Source organism: Dermacentor variabilis, chromosome 1 (assembly GCF_050947875.1).
Source record: "Dermacentor variabilis isolate Ectoservices chromosome 1, ASM5094787v1, whole genome shotgun sequence".
Lineage (NCBI taxonomy): Eukaryota > Metazoa > Arthropoda > Arachnida > Ixodida > Ixodidae > Dermacentor > Dermacentor variabilis.
Genome location: NC_134568.1, coordinates 6,438,063 through 6,446,926, shown reverse-complemented (window position 1 = coordinate 6,446,926; position 8,864 = coordinate 6,438,063).

Sequence of the window (8,864 nt, the reverse complement as noted above, 5' to 3'; positions counted from 1 at the left end):
GTCATCCCATTGTCCTTATGTCAGTGAGGTCACGCTGTCTTCATTATACCTTTGGTATCATTTAAGAACCTTCGTCTCGCTGGCGCCATGCCGTCATCGTCATACCGCCTTGGTGGTTCTACCGACGTCATTCCGTGTGTGATATTACATACATCGTCATCACTGCTTCGGCGTCACACAGTGGTCGTCATGCTGCCATGCTTATGGACAACCTTGGCAAGCGAGTTCCAAAGTGGGACGATACCAAAGTATGTGGAATAAAGCAGAAACAATGGAAGTCTCAGAATGGTCACTACAAGTTTTAAATAAACGTCATTTCAGAAATATAGTGTGACGCTAGATTGCTCGAATGCTTAACGCAATAACATCGACAGTGAAATAAGTTGTTGCACAATTCTTTTCTGAGCGTTTTACTCGCTGGTGATGTGTACATGATTATAAAACAGCGCAAGGAACACATACAGAGAAAAGAAACAACAGGAGGATGCGCTGACTCTCAACTGTTGAGAGTCAGCGCGCCTTCCTGTTATTTCTTTGTCCACGTCTCTGTCACTGTTCTAACTGTTCTATAGTGATGTTACCTCGCCAACTGACGCTGTTGTCCCCACTTTTGTAGTTATGTGCAAGCCTTATTAAAATAATATTCGGTTACAAGCGTTACAATCGTTATATTCGGTCACAAGCTGTAACAGAGAGATCATGATGATGACATAGAGCTAATGAATTAAACCGTAACGAAACTGGCTTCAGAGGCAGCATCTGAAGTGGGAGGCAAGGCACCAAGGCAGCCAGTAGGCAAGCTCTCCCAAATAACAAAGGACATAATAAAGAAACGACAAAGAACGAAAGTGTCGAACTCAAGAGGTAAGATCGAATTCGCGGAACTGTCAAAACTGATCAACAAGGCGAAAGTAAGGGATATTCAAAATTATAACATGAGAAAGACTGAGGACGCAGTAAAAGATGGTCACAGCCTGAAATCAGTGAGAAGGAAGCTTTTCATAGGACAGACCAATATGTATGCACTGAAAGATAAGCAGGGTAATATCATCGGAAATCTCAAAGGTATAGTATATGAAGCGGAAGAATTCTATACTTACCTGTACAGTACCCAGAGAACTCAGGAGAACTCCATTCGGAACGATAATGAACAGGATACAGAAACTCCTCCTCTATCTAGAGATGAGGTCAGAAGCGCCTTGCAAGACATGAAACGGGGAGAAGCTGCTGGAGAAGATGGAATAACAGTCGAATTATTCAAAGATGGAGGAGACATAATGCTTGAAAAACTGGTGGCTCTCTATACGAAATGTCTATCAACTGCAAGGGTCTCAGAAAACTGGAAGAATGCAAACATTACACTAATCCGCAAAAAGGGAGACATTAAAGAACTCAAAAATTATAGGCCTATTAGCTTACTCCCAGTATTATTATAAAATATTTACCAAAATAATCTTCAGAAGGATAAGGGCAACACTGGACTTTAATCAACCAAGGGAACAGGCGGGCGTCAGGAAAGGATTCTCTAGAGTAGATCACATCCATGTCATTAATCAGGTTATCGAGAGATACGCAGAATACAATAAGCCTCTTTATATGACTCTTATAGATCACAAAAAAGCATTTGATTCAGTAGAGATACCAGTGGTCATAGAGGCATTACGTAATCAAGGAGTAGAGGCCGCTTACGCAACTGCCCTGGAAAATATCTACAGAGATTCCACAGCCACCTTAATTCTACACAAGAAAAGTAGGAAGATACCTGTAAAGAAAGGAGTCAGACAAGGAGACAATATTTCTCCAATGCTATTCACTGCGTATCTGGAAGAAATATTCAAGCTATTAAACTGGGAAGGTTCGGGAGTAAGGATCGACGGCGAATACCTCAGCAATCTTCGGTTTGCCGATGGCATTCTTCTATTCAGCAACACGTCAGACGAGTTACAAAAACTGATTGAAGACCTTAGCAGAGAGAGTGTAAGAGTGGGACTGAAGATTAATATGCAGAAGACAAAGATAATGCTGAATTAACCGGGCAAGGTAACCAGTATTCAGGATCGCCAGTGAGCCTCTAGAGTCTGTGAAGGAGTACGTTTACCTAGGTAAACTAATCACAGGGAACCCTGACCATGAGAAAGAAATTCTCAGAAGAATAAAAATGGGTTGGATCGCATACAGCAGACATTGTTAGCTCCTGACTGGAAGCTTACCGTTATCATTGAAAAGGAAAAGTGCATTTTACCGGTGCTGAAATAAGGGCCAGAGACGTGGAGACTGACAAAGAAACTTGAGAACAAATTAGGACTGCGCAAAGAGCAATGGAACGAAGAATGCTAGGCATAACTTTAAGAGACAGAAAGAGAGCGGTTTGGGTCAGAGAGCAAACGGGTATCCAGAAATTAGCAGAAAAAAAAGGCGCTGGGCAGGTGATGTAATGCGCAGATTAGATAACCGTTGGACCATTTGGGTGACAGAATGGGTACCAAGAGAAGGGAAGCGCAGTAGAGGACGACAGAAAACTTCAGCAAAGCGTTCGATAAGGTACCCCACGGAAAATTAATCTACAAGCTCGAGTGCATTGGTCTTCCATTAAATATTATATCATGGATCCAAGCCTATCTCCGACACAGGCAGCAGTTCGTAGAAATTAATAAATGTTCCTCAAGTGTCCGTCAGGTAACTTCAGGCGTACCGCAAGGCAGCGTATTAGGACCGCTTTTTTTTTATCTATATTAATGATATACTAGACGCAATCCCCGATGATGTGCATGTCAATCTATTTGCGGATGACTGTGTCATATTTAAAAAAAAAAAACGCTTCACGAAACGATCACGCATGCTTGCAGAAATCGGTCACGGCAATTTCCAATTGGTGCAAACTTTGGGGAATGGCATTAAATGTACATAAGACAGTCTTGCTGCCAGTAACAAGGAAAAAGGAACCTAGTATATTTTCCTATGTTCTAAACGACACAAAAATAACTGAAGTTGAACAATACAAATACTTAGGCGTCACATTCACTAACAGATTCTCCTGGTCAGACCATATTTCCCTTACATGTTCAGCAGCTTTGCGGAAATTATGGTTCCTGAAAAGGAAACTTAAAAAGGCACCGGTAAACGCAAGAATTTTAGCATATAACACATTCGTGCGATCGAAACTTGAATACGCAGCGGTTGTATGGGATCCTCATACCAAAAAGGACATCATGAATTTGGAACGTGTGCAAAGGAAGGCCGTTAAATTTATCTTTGGAAAATATAAAAGAGAGGATTCCCCGTCCTTACTAATGCTTCGGAATGAAATCACTTCACTAGAACACAGGCGTAAAGTTAGTCGTCTCCAGTTTTTACATAACATCATAAATGGAAAAATCGGGCTTCAAATACCTCAATATGCAACGCTTCTTAATGCACGAAAAACAAGACATAGACACAACTTTTCCCTTACGCCATTATTTGCTAAAACAAAATCCCACATGAATAGTTTTTATCCGCGTACTATAAACGAATGGAATTCTCTCCCTGTTGAAGTACTTCAATCAGGGAACTTCACAAATGCGTTGGAAAACTATTTTTCACATAAAATAATACAACCATAAACATAATGTTTTTCACTATTTTTCTCGTTTTCATGTGTGAAATTTCCTGTATTTAGTTATGCTTAGTGTCCGATTGTTGTTTGGCACAGCGTTTTGATCCACATATAAATTAAATGTGCGATTATTTTGTTGTAGTTACTGTGCTAAGGGAAGCATTGTGATTTTTGTAACGTGGCTATGGGCACTTTTCATGCACTGTTTATATATACATTTTTTTATTATCTTTGTTGCATTGTTATTACCTTGTCAACTGTATTACCCCTCCTGCATGGGCCAGTATGTTGGCCTGCAGTGTGAATAAATAAATAAATAAATAAATAAATAAACTAGGTGGTGCGACGAATTCAGGAAATTTGCGGGTGCTAGTTGGAATCAGCTGGCGCAGGACAGGGGTAATTGGAGATCTCGGGGAGAGTCCTTCGTCCTGCAGTGGACATAAAATATGATGATGATGACGACGACGACGACGACGACGACGATGATGATGATAATGATGACGACGATGATGGCGATGATGATGATGATGCGACCTGTAGGGTGGGCAACACAGCAACACAATACGTCCAGCGGAAAGTCGGAGAGGCTGAAATAATCTCATGGGTGGCGGCAATGGAAAACAAACTGGCCATGAGTAACTACTTAAGAGGAAAAAACGAAATCATAAAAGAAACAATTGATGATAACTCAAAGGGAAGGTAATTACTTTTTGAAGCAAGATCAGGATGCCTTAGAACGCGTAGTTAGAAAGTGAAGTACACCAAGGAAGAACTATGTGCTTGCTGCGCTAAAGCTGGAGAAACGATGGAACATGCTTTATTAGAATGTGAAGATATCTGCCCAGCGGTCGATTTAGGCACCTCTGTCCTCCTTGGAACCCTTGGGTTCAGGGTAGCAGTTGGAAAGTAAACATATCCGCAGTAAAAATTAGTAAGAGGCGATTGGAAGACTGGCGGAAGAAAAGGAGGCAAGCGAGAAACGATGGCTTCAAGAGACAAAGTTCCCAGTAGGTGTGCAGAAAATTTTGTGATGGGAATTATTCGTGTTTTTTTTCTTTCTTTTTTAAACATGGGTAGGGCATTAGGCAATATAATGGCAAGAACTTGGTGGCGCAATGCACGGGCCCGTTCCAAAGAGGGCGTTCGTAGCATCAATCCATCCATCTGCACGTAGCCTCAGCGAGAGCGCACGAATACGAAACCATTACCGCTTCTATCTTGCTTCTGTACAATGGACAGAAGTAACGATAAAACGGCATGTGAGCTATTAGAAGTGTTTTACATAAAATAAAAATGTAGTGCCTGCGTAAGCCAGACCTCTGTTCTGTACCACGCGGAGCTTACTTTCTTTGGATCTACGCACCAAGTGATCTTGCCAGTCCTGATAATCACCCTCGGTAGTGGTAGGTGCGCCTGTGTGTTGGGAACGGTATATACACGCTTCTCGCTGTTTTTCAAATAAAGTTGTTAGTAGCGCCTGCGACGTGTTCTGTGTCTCTTCTTTGTAATTCTGTCTTCGCGTTACGTTATGTCAATAGTGTGCTTTGTTCAGCTTTTATAACAAGACAACGAAACTACCGCTATCGTCACAGTCAATTCTACACCAACTCCTAAACGGCAAGCATCTATTATATCCTTCAAAATTAGCACGCCGCTTTCCCAAATGAAATCAAAATTTGCTGCACAATTTTGGGACTCACAGCTTGATTTACCTGGTTTCGAAGATCTCTCTAGCACCAACTTGTACAGCTTTGACGCCTTCTTTTTTTTCTTGGTGGCTTTGAGAGATACGACGGTAGATTGGGGAAAACGTTGGACACACTCCCTTCCACAGGACTCCACTATTTACTGCTAGCGATTTCTATTTCTTGGCAGTTCACAACGCGGGTGTACGACTTCAAGATGTCCTCGGCATGAAAATGCACAACGCGCACTTGCGATTTGTCTGACAGGCTTTTGTCCATAGGGAATGGCGCGAACCCACTCAGCGCAGAGCCGGATCACACGGAGCGCACAGAAGTACACAATCCGCTTTTTTTTTTTTTTCACGGCGCGACGGCGCATGCGCCCTGCCCTAGCGGATTAGTCGCAAAACGTTTTGGAAGGGACGCGCGCGCGGCCGCGCCGCCAGATATCAGGGGAAAGTAGGCTGGAAAAAAAAAAGCGCTTGGACGCGCGCTGTTGCAAACGCTCGTGCCATATACCGCGTTGAAACTCTACTGGTAGCTCGACGTCGGTGCGGTGCCGAAAACGTGCGTAAGACTGCAACTCCACTTTGGAACAAAAAAGGGCCATGGCTTGGTCCGGACTGCACCGTGAACCACGTAGTTGCCGCCTTGCATTGACGGCTGTTAAATTTATCGATAAACCCCTGTGTTACACTTGGGCGACACTTCAAAAACACGTTGCTGACGCAGTCTTCTTGCAGCGTCGGCCTATTGCTGCTAGTGGTGGCAGCGCGTGCCTCACTTCATGTACTGTTTTAAGGGGTGGTAACATTGGGTCGATACGAGACCGACAAGACGCTGACGCCGACGATTGGCCGACTATTCAGCACTGTGTCACTGAGACCATTTGATCGTAATAGGCCGACAACGACGCAACCAACGGGTGCGAGTTGTCGTATAGCGCGACAGGCTTTCGTGTCGACGGCATCGGCAAAATCAGTGTGCCAACCGTGATAGCTTGACCGAACCCTACGTGATCAGCCGTCCAACCTGTTTAGCGAAGTTTCGGTTAGGCCTGACCCCGTCGAGTTCGTGCACCCGGTACCGATGAAGCTGCACTTGAAAAACAAGCAGTCAGGACGAAGGAAACCGCTCTTATAGTTACGTTACGGCCCTATAGCGATTTGATAACTACTCTGCACTTCGCACGGCACGTACACAATAAGCGGCAAGCGGCGACACAGCGCTGTGCCAACATCTTGTACTTTGGTCACCGTTCCCGACTGCTGCCGGTCGCATTCCCGTAGATGGCGGGTCTGTGTGTGTTGTTATGCTGACATTTCTTAATTCCAAAGAGGCATTGTTTACCTCCGCGTCAAACAGGAAAGAAGAGACATTGCATTCGATACAGCAGCATAAACTTGCTCACTTGCCAACGGTGTCAGTGATTGCATCCGCCTTTTCGCGAGAGGACTACACGGCCTATAAGTGGGGACTTTGCCGAGCACAGTTGTCTTTAATAATACTTTACAGCACGCGCAAACTGTAAGTATGATGAAGTTAAACAAAAGCAATAATCAGTATAGTAACAGCCCGTAATATTTATGTGTCTGGATCACAGTTGCAGTTGTTTAAGGGACTCGGCCGCTTGCACTGACTCGTCTTATATTTCGCTACGCTTTGAGATTATTTCACATCAGCGATGCGCCGTTTCTACAATAACCGAAGTTAACAGCAATCTGAAGCCGTAGAGGTAAACAAATTCGCCGCTTTGGCAAATCTCACGTGGAAGGCTGCGCTCGAAGGCTTCTTGAATATGCGGAATATTTAGGGAATGTGTATGTGCAACCGCAGACATCAGCGACAACGAACTCAAGGCAGCCGCGTCGGCAGACGGAACTCAGCGTGCCTTTATCGGCCGCGCTGTTACCACAACAGCGCACTCGGGCCTGTTCACCTATATACTCGACGGGTGAACGACATGCTGCCCCAGAGAAACCATTAATAATTAATCGCGATCCAGGAACCGCACAACCGACGCACACTCAAAGTGGGCGCAGGTACACAAATCAACAGGCGAAATCCCCGACACCTTTCCAAAACGTTTCCAGTGGCGTGCGTCAGAGAGCAGCACAGGAACATGAAAGAGGCGGATTAAAAACGTCGGCATTGCCGACATCCAAATATCTACGCTCGATCAAAAATACCAAGCAGCAAGTGTACGTCTTTTGCCTGTGGACTGCAAAAATCCGCACCACGCAACCCACTATCGCTCTTGTTTGAGCACGCCTGATGAAATTTGCTGGAGCCTGGTGCGTGTACAACGCTGCACAAAACCGCCGAGTTTGAAATCTGAAGCAGTTTCTATAAGCGATGGCCCTAGCTACGGGTTGTGTTTATAAATTCACGCTCCAGCGAGTGTCAGCTCTCTCTTGGTAACAGCGACGCATCTCGAACGGTCTGATTTTGGTTAGTGTGGCTGACTGAAAGTACGCTCTACCGAAAGCAACGAACGAGAGCGCTGAAAGCTATTTGAGTGCCGGTAACATCTCTTTAACAGCACCTATTTTGCCCGTGTTGCCATAGGTACGATAAGTGGTGATATACACCTGGGCGCAAAAGTTTACGGACTACGGTATCTCAGAAAACAGTCAATACTCGAGCAGCATGTAGCAGTAGCCAGTAAAACTATGTACGATAATGTTGTTAGCATATTGTAGTCGACACCCGAAATGCAAATACTCGGCGGCATTGTGACGTTGCAGAGATATTCAGCTTTTTCTCATATATCATGGTCGGTAATATTTCGTGGCCGGGGGTACAAGTCCACGTTCCAGGTTTCTGAATTGCCAATCTTGAAGGCTCTGCTTTTGCTGGTCGCGTGCAGTAGAACACGTCGGGTTTTGCATACTATTCATTGTCTTGTTTTTAAAACATTTAATAAAATGCTTTCAGATATCAAAAATAATCATTCATGTTACAATCTAAGCGTCGTACCATGATCACGACATGCATACTATGGTGTACTGAAATAGGGTAGTGTGTCGTCCGGAGGCGAAAACGTGGATCTTTTTGCGATGACTGCCGGGAGTGCGGGATCCCGCCGGTCTACTGCAGCGCCATCTGTCGCTGCAGCTTGGAGTGATTGTAGCAAGAGGACAAACAATGGTGCAACACAAGGCCTCCGGGATTGCCGGTTATGGTGGTCGTGGAGGTCACGCATGTACGTGCACATGTACGTACGGAGCTCACTGATTGCTTGTGGTTTTTCCTGCCGCGTTTACACATTCTTTATGTGCACGGGAAGCGCTGCATTTCTAAATATCTGTGTATGTGCGTGCGCATTTGTTTGTTTGTTTTCTTCAGTGAAACATGGCAACCGCCTTTCTGGCTGATGTAACATGAAAGGAATCCCATGCAACCCACCACGCACAGTGCAGGTGCTCCTTCCGGGCTTGTTATCGTCCTACGTTTCGAAATACTAAAAACATATGCGTGCTTACCGAACGGAACCCGTAGACTTTATATAGTGGTTCTTTGTCCTAAACGCTGAGCCATTGGCTGAGCAGACGGTGCAGACTGCATGAACTGTGGTCGGA